Source organism: Ambystoma mexicanum, unplaced genomic scaffold (genome assembly GCF_040938575.1).
Source record: "Ambystoma mexicanum isolate Mex_15411 unplaced genomic scaffold, UKY_AmexF1_1 Mex_scaf5, whole genome shotgun sequence".
Taxonomy (NCBI): domain Eukaryota; kingdom Metazoa; phylum Chordata; class Amphibia; order Caudata; family Ambystomatidae; genus Ambystoma; species Ambystoma mexicanum.
The window spans coordinates 79,577-90,938 of NW_027182466.1; the positions used below are offsets into that span (position 1 = coordinate 79,577).

The 11,362-nt window shown below is 47.6% G+C and overlaps 1 non-coding gene across 1 annotated transcript; it reads right to left on the reverse strand.

Moving 5' to 3' along the window:
* Positions 1–717: 717 nt before the first annotated feature.
* LOC138560848 (U6 spliceosomal RNA) lies at positions 718–824 on the reverse strand. Its single transcript, XR_011299308.1, has one exon. It is a non-coding gene; the product is annotated as a U6 spliceosomal RNA (small nuclear RNA).
* Positions 825–11,362: the final 10,538 nt, after the last annotated feature.

Sequence of the window (11,362 nt, forward strand, 5' to 3'; positions counted from 1 at the left end):
ATGCTGTGTCGAGGGGGGCAGATTTTACGTTTGGGTTCTGTGCAAGCTTGCAGGGTTATCGAGAAATGGGCTATGTGGGCTGTATGGAGAGGGTATGTGAGAAATATGCAGTGGTGGAGAAGAATTCAACGCCTTCTTGGCAGATATTTAATGCGGCTCACAAGGTAGTGGCAAAACAACAGTCACTGTAGCCCCCAGCCCAACAGTCTCCACTCTCACCTTGTGGAGCTCTTCCAGTTTATGTTCCTCATTTGCAGTGTTATGTGGTAGCCAGCGCTTGGGCCCAAGATGCAGGCTTTTTACCCGATAAGGAGCTACTCACTCTGCCCTCGCGGAACACCTTGCGAGAGCGCAACACCGGCGCCCTTGATCCCAGCGGGCTTCATCCCTGCGGGAGTGGCTGGCAGTGATAAAGCAGGAGGGGGCGTGGCCTCGCCCAACACAGCGTATGGTGGCCCTCCTGGCCAGAGAAACACAGAAATGCTGGACGCAACCTTGCGTCCTTGATCCCTGAGGGCTTTCCTGGCGCAAGTATTTTTTTTAAGCCAGCCCATAGCTGTTGGAATGAATATGATTCCAGCAGACAGTGTTTTGAAGGTACATGCTACTCTGTATCTGCCATGAGGCCAATTCACAAGGCTGCAGCTGCCATGTATGTCACCAGGCAAGGCCCAGAAGAGTACACATGTGCTCAGTATACTTTTCAGAATGGAGCATTTTTTTTTTTAACGCTTCACGAATTTGCGTGTCATCCTTGCGCAGGGGCCATGCTAATCTTCTCTGTATCGTTCCAATTTTAGTATATGTGCTGCCGAAGCGAGCACCAGAATGGAGCATTTGAACGCGAACTCTGTTTAGTCGAGCACACTTTCTGCAAGAGAAAACCACCATAATTTTAAATAGCAAAAATCAAAAACAGCGCCGGTAAGCTCGCAGATTGCATTCTGTCACACCCATGTATCTCTGTGTTTCTCCAGGGCAGAGACGTGGGAATAATTATGTGTACTTTGATAACAGAGTCAGACTCTATTTTCATGCAGTCAGCTGAAAGGTGTCAGTCATTGGTGACATAGATCCATATCGGTGTCCTGTCTCCAAACCATGAGCTGCTGATGGATACGTGCCCACCCCGCACGCTCTCAGAAGCTATATTCCAACCTTCCAACACTACACTCAACATGCAGGAGATGTTTCTAGAAGGGAATCTTTCTCTAGCTGCTCCTTAAGCACTGCAATACGGCAGTCATATGTATGTCGGCAGCCCCGCTGCTCCCTTGGTCCCTATCTGGAGGACAGAACATTTTTTAACTGGGGGATTCTGAGATTCTGAGAGATTTATACCTTTAGCAATACATGGGGCGGGGGAAAATATAGGAACATGGTTCCTTTAATAAAGGGTTGTGCAGGGAGGAGGAAAAGGGACAACACAGTAATGCTCTTTATTGTATTTAATGACTCTTTTGGTTTCAGTTGGTAGCAATTCCCTTGTGTGTTTTGCTGTGTATTTTGCTGGCTGCATGTAGCCCAGTGTCCAAAAACCTACACGCTGCAACTGGAGCCAGTAGAAATAATTTAAAAACTGGTCATCTGAATCTTGAATCAAGAGATTTCCCCACAGCTCAGTGAAACAGATACCAATGACCACCAATCTTTGTGATGTAGGTAAACATTTCTCGAAACATGCAAAATTGACACACATTTCTCAAATCTCACTGAAATAGACAAAATGACTCCACATGTTCCTAAGATATTGGGAAAAAGTGATTCCACGACATGCATGATGCATTTTTGGAAGCATAAGTTCTATGTATGTTATGCAGTGACAGCTTCCACCTACACTTTCCTTTCAATTAAATTCCCTTGGAATTTCGAGAGACCTTTTGTAGCAAATGGAAACGTGCTTCAATATTCTTATTTTAGTATTCTAAACCACGAGCATGCCAATAGGGTTTCACCTGTTCTGATTTTGGAGTGGCCAACCCCATTTGTTGGCAAATAATACGTTTGGGGAACAATCACAACCATTTGACTATATTGCCTGACCATCACTTTCATTTTGTTCATGCTTTTCCCATATTGAATAATGCCACTTGAACTTGTTCCTTAAAACTATTCCCATTTACCAAGTAATGTCCCAAAGAAGATGACGGTTACAAATCTTGATATTGATTTTTTTGCAGCTGCCCAACCAACCCGATCTGTAATTACAGGGTAGGACACCCAATCGACTGGCGCCATAGGGTTACATACGGCTAGCAGCTTTCTGCTCCCTTACTGGCCCTTACAAGGGCATCCCACCCAAGAGAGGGTGGGATGGGGCCAAGGGAGCAGCCTCCCCAGGAAACTTAGTTCTGCCAGACTCATAATAAAGCCATTTACGTGCATCATACAACAAGTTCCAGCATGAGTGTAACACCTGCAGGGGACGGCACCTGGTTACATAGGGCCTCATCACGAGTTTGGCGGTAACCTTTAAATGCTGCGCTAGCGCTATTACCGCTGCATTTAAGGGTCCGCCAAATCACGGGTTTGGCAGATTTCCCCCCAGCTCTGAGCTGGGGGGAAATCCGCCGAAATTTCTCGCTCATACCGCCGGCGGGAAATCCGCCGGCGGTAAGAGCGCGAAAATTCCCCATTGAGCCCAATGGAGAATGGGGAATTCCCGAATGGGCTCAGTAGGGAATGGGCAATACCCGTTCCACCAAAACCCGTAATCCGGCGCTATTAGCGCCAGGGGGTTTGGCGGTAGGGCTATTAACGCCGGCGCTAATAGCGCCGCTGTTACCGCCCAACTCGTGATGTGGCCAATAGTGTTTTCTTCACAGTGAGGCCAATAGTGTTTTCTTCACAGTGGGAGAGGTAGGGATGTCAGGGGTGAATTTTGGGAAGGGCACAGGCAGAGATGCTGCGGGGGTGGGGGCGATTGGAGTTTTACCAGGACTAGGAAGACATGCTGGGCAAGGATTTTCGGAAGATTCCGTTTGGGATACTGGCGCTGCGTGCCGTGCATGTACCAATGAAAAAAGTGGCCCACAATCACACAGTGCAATCCGTTACTATCCAGAAAACACTGTTTACGTACTAGCCAAGGGGGTCTTTTTCGGTAAAATTGTTTGACAAGAACGCACTCGAAAACATATTTGCTTAATAATATTGGTTAAAACGATTGCACCAGAGTTCCTGCAAAGAGAATTGAGACGTGGTTAGTGTAAAAATGCAAGTGGGTCGGAAAGTGGGCCTGCTTACGACTTACCCATTTGAACACAGATGGTAGCCAAAAAAGGACACAGTGGGCCCAATTCATGGAATATTGATTCATGGAATATTTGCCAGGTTCAAAGTGAATTTTCACTGCTGAAAAGTGACTTTGCACTGCTAAAAAGTGATTTTGCAGTGCCGACACAAACCCCAAGTCAGCGCATAGCCATTTCTGCAGTTCATTTGCCCGTTTCAAAGTTAATTTGCAGGGCTAAAAAGTGACTTTGCACAGCAAAAATACACTTTGCACAGTTCCATGAATCAGCGTTTGTGTGGGCAGTGCAAAACCACTTTTTAGCAGTGCAAAGTCACATTTTAGCCGTGTAAATTCACTTTGAACCGGGCAAATATTCCATGAATCGGGCCCAGTGAGTTTAAGCTGATACACCACTTCTCTTGGCCAGAAGTGCAGACAGTAACAGGATAGCACAAGCTGACTGTCGGGGGCATACAACACGATAGATCAAGCAGTGGGCATGGTGCACAGTTGTGGGCCGGCTACAGAAATGGCTAAGTTTGGTGTGAAAGAAGCCTTTTGGTTTTTACAGCTGATTTCTGGCTGCTGGGGCTGCAGATTCGGGGTGACATGCGTTCCCCTGCATATTCGGGATGACATGCGTTTCGGGGTGATACGTTCCCCGGTTTCAAGGACGATATCTTGTTTGCAAAGAGGAGGTGGCAGGTGCATTTCAGGCTTGTTTCAGGGCTTTATGTTGAGGTTGGTAAACGACGGGCATTGGCTCCAGAGAAAACTGTGATTGTGCTGGGCTCTGTGCAGACGGTCAATATGCATGCTTTGCTAGGTTTACTGGGAAATGTGGCGAGGAGTCAAAAGAGGGCACTCAGCAAAGGGCATTTGTATGCAGGGGCGTTGCTAGGGGGGGGCTAAGGGGGCTATAGCCCCTGATCTTTTGGTTGTAGCCCCGGATAGAATCTCAGGAGCTACAGCCAAAAGACTAGCTAGCCCCCAGTCCCAACAGTTCCGACATCAGCTTAGCCCCGGGTCTTTTCCAGACCTAGCAACTCCCCTGTTTGTATGTAAGGTAGAGGTGGCAGATCAGCCGTTTTGCCTGAATATCTGCTAGGTCATGTCAGGATCATCCCTCGCCCACCACAGGTCCATAGCTGCTCTCAACGAGGTGCAAAGGCGCTGATTCAGTCTGTCTAAATTCTCCTCACATCCGAGGCATTGCTGTCATTCCATCTGTCGGCGCCACACGGTACAATGAGATAGATGACACTTCTGTGTGTAAGTATGTCATTAAAGATATTTACCCTTGCAGCCTCTTTAGGCTTTGCTGCCTTGCGCTCTTGCCGTCAATGATGCACTTCGCCTGGCTCTGCTGCCTTCTCTCACGTGGCAACAAGTCTGCCTCGAGCTGCCCGAGTCACGTCCTGCCCTGGTGACAAGGCAGCCATGGTTGTGCTGGGCAGTCACTCCCTGACTCAGTAGCAAAGCTGGCCGTGGTTGCCGTCTTCTTGGCTGCAAAGGAGCAGAGGACTAGCCCACCCGAATGTCTTAATTTCTTGTTTTGGCCTAATGATAATGTGCTTTTTTTTATCGTTAGAGTAGGGATATTCTGCCATGTTGGGAAGAATAAAACAGATAAACTAGCCATACCAGATTTTTCACTATAGTCAACATTCTGCAATATATTTCAAAATATTCGTTTGTATTGAACAGTTTTTAGTAAGGTGGAACCTGGTGATAAAAATACATCAAAAGTTCTTTTAGGTTTTACAATTTTATTTTAATTGTTTAAAGCGCATACCTAGATCGAGAGCAGTGGAGCACTGTACAGAGCATGGTTAGCCAGCGTAATGGGCTGGCATCTTTTTACAGTAGCCCAGTACTATGACTTTATGTCTGTGTGTCGGTAGGTGCGTCCATAGGGATTAGTGTTTGGTCAGGTGATGAAAAAGCCATATTTTGAGAGATTTGCGAAATTGGAGAATTGTGGGGGCATTCCGAGCTGATAACGTGATCAAGTTCCAGAGGATGGGTGAATGACAAGAGAAGGATTGCTTGCAGGTCCACACTTTGCAGACAAGTTGTGATTCAAGCTGGTTGGTCGATTGCTGTGTGAGAACAGATATCTCTACTGTGGAATAATTAATCATAATTGCGGATGATACGTTGCTCTTATCCCTGACACCCAGTGGACGAAGTGAGCGGAAGCGGTTGGGAGCGGTGCTCCTCTACTTTTTTAAATTAAGTTTTACAGCTCCTATACTTTTATTTTAAAAATAAATCGTTCTGGAAGGGTTTCATTTTAAAATAAAAAAGCAGGAAGAAGTTGAAACTTGCACTTTCACTGCACTACACTGAACGTTCCCTTAAAAAGAAGGTGCATGTGTTTGGGAGTTTGTATTGTCTTTGTGTGGTGGCGTGGGGATGGGGTTTGTGGGAAATGGGTGCAGGCCAGCAGGGAACATAGTTCCACTACTTCTTTTCGTACACTTCTGTGATGCTAGAAATGCATCGGAGGGACAGGGCCTCCGTATCCTTGTCCTTTACTGCTTTTTATCGTGTGTTCTGTCGTGTTTCCCGCGCAGGAGTTCATGTGGGACTCCTGGCGGTGCAGCTCTTTTTCTTTTGGTTTGGTGAACGGACCCATGGGATACCCTTATGGAACCCATGGGTGGGGGTACAACCCTGTGCCCCTAGTGTATGTTTTTGGGCAACTGTGGGTGGCCCACAGAGCAGGGTATGGGCTGGTGGCAGCTCCATGCTGAATTTGACAGGTGCACGGAGTAGCCTCCATTTTGGGATACCGGCCCTGCCATTGGGATCAGTTGATCCCTGATGGAAAACAAGATGGCCCCGGTGGCCTCTTGCTTTCTTTTACCCATTACCTTGTTTTCCCAAAGTCCTGGGAAGCCCTGACTCTGTCCCTTCCCCCCGACTGGCTGTTGGATGGAAGTGCCATATATGGTGTTGTTGTGAAGGCCCAGTCAGACTAGCCGGAGCCTTCCCGGTGATGTATGTTGTGGGTACCTCCTGTGGGTGGGACCTGGGTGAATAGAGTGTGTGACGAATATGCATTCTGTGTTGTGGGTGTCTAGTATCTGGTGGCTGACACAATGACTGAGACAACCCTGCCCGAAACCGGCATGAATGCAGCTTGGAGTGTTGAATGGCTCGGTACTTGTCCCAATACACATTACTTGTTGTGAGTGTCTGGAGAGAAGTGAATGGCCTGAATACCTCGTGTGCCTGATTGGCTGCCTGCCTGCATGAATGCCCATAGTCGTGATTGGATGCTTGAGTGTGACCCAGCGGAATGAATGGGAGATCAACAGTATATCTGGGGACCTCTCACTGCTAGGAATCGTGTTCAGAAGCTGAAGTCCACTACGACGAGTAACTGGATTAACTGACGCTTGACCTTGAAGCCCTGCTGGATGAGAAGAATTGCTGTTGCTCTCCTTCACAATCTGAAAGCTGCTGTGCCTCCAAGGACTGACCCAGAGAGGACCTGGTAAGGCGCCCTCTTCCCGAGCTACGAGGGACCATCGTGCACAGCTGATCTTTGCCAACTCTCCCTGGTAGACAGACCTACGACAGGCTGCCGACCCGATACGGGGACTGCTGCGGAACTCCAAGGAGAAGCACTCTGACTGTTGTCCGCCACTGTCGCCGACCGCCGTCGCCGACCGGAGCCGCCGTGCTCCCGTTTGCCTAAGAACTTCCATTAATCATCGGACGCTCTCGTCTGCATCGTCACCCGCTTGTCTCCCGCTGGAGAAGGCCCGACCGTCGACACGCCGAGGAGCGTCCACCGGTGGGTTTCCCTCCACCTAAAGGCCGCAGAGACGCCGACGACTCGACGCCCCTGCTGGGCCACATTTCTTCATCATCTCTTTGCGGTCCAGAACTATTGTCACCGAGGTGCCCCGGACGGCTCTTCCTTGCAGGACGCCAACGCTCTGTCGTCGACGAGCACCGCTAGGAAGGAAGCTGCCACTTCCCTGCCATAGTTCACCCTGTTCACCGTCGGACGTTCGACGACCCGTGACTCCTGCCTTAAAGGGAGGGCACTCAAGAAGGGCCGTCGATTCCCCGACACCGAATGCCAAGTTCCCCGACACCTCTCGGCGATCCGTGGCTCCTGCCTGAAAGGGAGGCACTCAAGAAGGATCGGTCGGTGCATCGTCGGAGAACTCTACTCCACCAGGTACATTGGGGGGGGTAAAACCTTAATAGGAAGAAGTAAGACTATCAAACAATATATGGACTGGGCTTGTGCTATATATCTTTATTTACAGGTTGCCCAGGTGGGGGGATCTCCACACAGAACTGTGCCTAGTGGTAGGGGTCAGTATTCTGCCTATTGTTTCAACCATCTTGCGTTCCTTCCTATCTCTATTGTTGCTTTACTCGTTATTGATCTGTGTGACATTTTAACTGTACAGTTGATGCACTTTAATGAGATTTGATAACATTAGTGGTACCACTCTAGACGTGTATATATTTATCATTATTGACTTCCAAATACAAAGTGCGTTATTGTGATCGTGTACATACCTTTGAATATTAATCATATAAAGACTGTGTTTTCAGTAATACAGTGTGTGGACATTCCTTTGTGGGGGTTCGGGAACTACACTGTACTTAAGAACCAGCCCGCATTACCTCCTGAGAAGCTAGGCCTTGATTGCTCGACCACGTACCAATAATAGAGAATCTTGGCTGGGGTCCGCTGTGCCTCTCCTCTACCATATAGAGAGCGGAAGTACAGACACCCCCTACCGGTCTTTACACTTCGACCACTGCTGACACCCCTTGGTGCCGGCAAGCAGCTAGACATTTTTGTGGACTTCTGCAAGAGGAATGGGCTGTCACTTAATATCAGCTAAACAAAGCCATGATCTTCCACACCAATGTAAGGAGAAAGCAAAGGGATATCAGGCTGGTCTTGGATGAGGGGGAAATTGAGCAACTCTCTACCTGGGGGTGAGAGTCATGGCGTCTTGTTGCTGGTCTTCACACCTTGAGAAGGCCAAGTTAACGCTGGCTAGGGATGGTGGTGTCCTCGCCAGGTTTACCAATGAGCATGGCAACGGGATGGTTTGTGTGTCCTTGGGGGCATACAGAGCGCAGGCGAAACAAGCCATACTTTACGGGGCAGAGTTGTGGGGTCAGATGTACCCTCAAACTTTAGCGGTGATGGAGAATAAATATCTTACAAATATACTTGGGTTGCCCAACAGTGCCCCAAATATGCCGTCCTCCTAGAGACTGGTATGCAGGGGATCGAATCGATCTGCCAGTCGTGACCGGTGCTTTATTGGGTTCCCCTATGGACAAACAAAAACCGCTCCAAATACAGAGAGGTTCTGTTGGATGTTCTTTCCCAGCAAGGGAGTACTTCCTTGAAATGAGCTACACATTTCAGAAACTCACTGGGAAGCATGGGGCTTGCGGATTATTGGTCCAACCTGTCTGCCCTGCTTCCTGATTCTAAAATAGAGGTAAAGAGGGATATGTTGGCCAAGGTGGCTGGTGACATAGTGCTGAAATCTCAGGCCTCTGAATCCCTGGCCTGATATCTTGCTATTAAAAACCACAAAGGCTGTGAAGATTACTTGAATTATATCTCTCCCAAACAAGAAAAATATTTGTACCTTAAGCTCCGTCTTGGAATTCTGCCCACTGCAGTACTTTCACATAAGTGGAATAATGGAGTTTGTCGTAAGTGCATGTTATGTAACAAATCTGATAAAGAACTTTCTAATGTAATGTTAAGGCAGTGTTGGTGGGAGTTCCTAGACCTTCCATTTTTATTTTACCTGTGATAACACAATGTTGCCCGGGCAGGGGAACACTATTTTGCAAGATCACCAGACCCCACCTTAAGTGGAGTACTGAAGGGAAACAATGTCTCCCTTTTCTCGCCTCTCAGTAACTTTTTGGTTACTGTAATAAGATCATCTGACAGACTGGTAGCAGTCTACCTTTTTACACAGCTTTTGGTGGACTTTTGTTACAGGCTGTCTTTGAAGCTGCAGTAAGGGACACAAGGGACACCATTTGGCTAAAATGGTGGCTATACTTTTTTAAGCCATGTTCTCGATGACTTGTCCTTTCTCGAGCCTTCTTCTACCTAGCTGGGTGGGGGAGGTCTTGATGGGTTTTTTGTCTTTGACGGGAGTACCTCGGAAAGCCCGCAAAGACTGTCTCGGTGCCTGAGAGGACAGGAGCCTGAGAGGACAGAAAGTGCGGGAGTTGACCAAAACTCCCCCGGTCTTTGTCCTGCAGTGTACCTGCCTGGAACCAGTTTGCACTGGGAGGCGGCTGTCCCCAATGCAGAGCCACCCCGCAAGATTGAATGGTCAATGAGTGGGAATTGGTGGACTCAGTCAGTGTTCCAGGATAAATCTGAGGGCCCTGGAGCTGAAACTCAAAGTCGACCACTGGAGTTAAAAAAAATATTTTAAAATCCAATAACACAAAGGCAAGATGGAGCATAAATAATACAATGAAAACATAAACGGTGGAAACAGTACAATCAGGTGACAGAGCAATACATACCCCAATCAAGTTACTGAAAGTAGAATAACCGTATGATGGAAAGATAAAAGAAAAGAGAAAAAAGACTAAATAAAAAAAACCTAGTGTAACATGAAAACACGCAGATAATACTAGCAGGACCTGAACTGCCGCCCCAGCAGGGAAACAAATTCACATAAAAGACATTATTACAAATCACTTATCCTGTAAGCACATTAGCCATACACATCCAGTAACAGTCCCCAAATGTCATTGAATTTATCAGATTCCCCTCTGTGTTTGAAGGTGGCCCTTTCATACATGGACAAAGTTAACAATTCCTCAACCCATTTATCAATACAAAAGGAATTGGAGGATTTCCACACACGCAGGACAATGTTCTCCGAAAGCATGCAACTTAACAGCAGCCAGATTTAGTTTGCAAATGACAGATCCGTCAACCTGGCGACAACGGCAAGAATCAAAAGTGAATCCCTTCTGGTAATTGTACACCGCAACAACAGGCCCATTCCCCCACAGACTCCTTCCCAAAAGTCTCTTGTCTTGTTGCAAAAGCAGAGGAGGTGGCTCAATGGACCCCTTTCCTGCTTACATTTCCAACATTGATCACTCTCCAGAAGGCCTCTCTTAGATATTCATTCTGGGGTCCAATATGTCCTGTAGAGTAGTTTAGTCTGAGAGGCCCTCAAACCCCAATCCATACTCATCAGGCGGACATAGTTACAGCATCTTTGCAAGCAGCCAGGGCCGATCACCCAGTTCCCCGGCACAGACATTTGCAATCTCAGACTCTTCTTTGCGATTTGACACAAGAACATTGTACAAGGTGGCAGCCGGATGGACGGCCCGGGCACTGAGTTCCAGCATTGACCAGGCAACACTTTGTCTGGGTCTGCCGGTGAGTTAGCACTCTTTGCAGTTACAACCCCCCCCTCAGCTGTCTGTATTCAGCATAACTGTCTTCAAAGTCAAACCCTCTGCACAGACGCGTAAAGGGAATCCAGGTTCCATCTTCAAAAAGATCTTTAATGTACCGAATCCCACCCAGATACCAGGACGTTCAAAAAAGGGGCTTTCGCTGTACAGTCAAGACTGGATTCAGCCAAATGGACGCATCAGGTTCTAGAAATAGGTCGCTGCTTAGACGTCATATGTTACATCAGCACGCATGCCAGAAAACTGTAAGAGGTTTCAACAACCAAGAGCCCCTCAAGGTCATGGACGCCAAATCTCTAGGTTCCAGCTGCGACGCACGGTTGGATTTGAATGCAGATTATGAGCCCAAATCAACCCTCACCATGCGACATAAATGTCTCACAGTGAAAGCGAGATGGTAGTGGAGAAGTTTTTGAAAATTCATACCACCATGCTTCAATGGGAGCTCCATCGTCCACAGGGCGAGCATAGGTGGTTTGAAATTACACAAGAATTTCTGCTTAAGCACGTCGAGCTCCTCGAAGATGCATTTCGGCGTCTTGAGTGGAATCATAAAAAGAATGTAATTGACCCTAGGCACCATGTTCATTTTGATGCAATTGATCTTGCCCATAGTAAAAGCTTTCAGAAAGGACCAACAGTCTATGTCAGTTC